Here is a 756-nt window from a genome sequence, read left to right as displayed (position 1 = left end):
GTGCTGTTCGACAAAGATAAAGTCTTCGATCATCAGCACATTCCTCATGTGGACATGGAATCTCTGCCGTGCTGTAACATCCCAAATTTTCAATTTGGAATGTTATACATAGATCATCATTGCATATCATGTTTTGTTGCATTTTTGACAAATCCTCGATAAATCCTAAGCAACTCAAGGACCCTCGGAGAAAGTTGGGGATTTTCTCGAATTTTCATATTTGATTTTCATCAAATAATAAGACGAGGATTTTATTTTAATTATTTTTTTCCCCGGAAAATATTTCAATTTTAAAAATAAATGAGAGGAGAAAATATGACTTCTCCAAAACAATTGAAATACTGGAGGAAAAATATTAAAATCATTTATTGGATTTATTTGGATTTTATTTGCAATTTTTATTGCATTAAAAATATTGCATGTTTTAAAAATATTTATTTTGGTTTAAAAAAATGTTCATCCTATTCTAGATTTTCTAACTAGACGGGGAAAATTTATTTTATATTTGTTTGATTTTTATTTATTTTTCTACGAATTTTTTTCCGCGGAACTTATTTAAAAAAAAGATCCGCCCGCGCGCCGACTAGGCCAAAGGCCCAGCCGACGGCCCAGCCCCGCCGCCCGTCGTCTCCGTCCCGGAGACGGGATCGCCGCCGAGTCCCGGCCGGCTACGCCGCCGCCCGGTGTCCCCTTCCCCAAGCTCGGACCCCCCCCTCCTATATATATAGCGCCCCCCTCTCTTTCCTCACCACCGCC

This window comes from Triticum aestivum, chromosome 7D (genome assembly GCF_018294505.1).
Source record: "Triticum aestivum cultivar Chinese Spring chromosome 7D, IWGSC CS RefSeq v2.1, whole genome shotgun sequence".
Taxonomy (NCBI): domain Eukaryota; kingdom Viridiplantae; phylum Streptophyta; class Magnoliopsida; order Poales; family Poaceae; genus Triticum; species Triticum aestivum.
Note: the sequence above shows the minus strand (reverse complement) of the source record.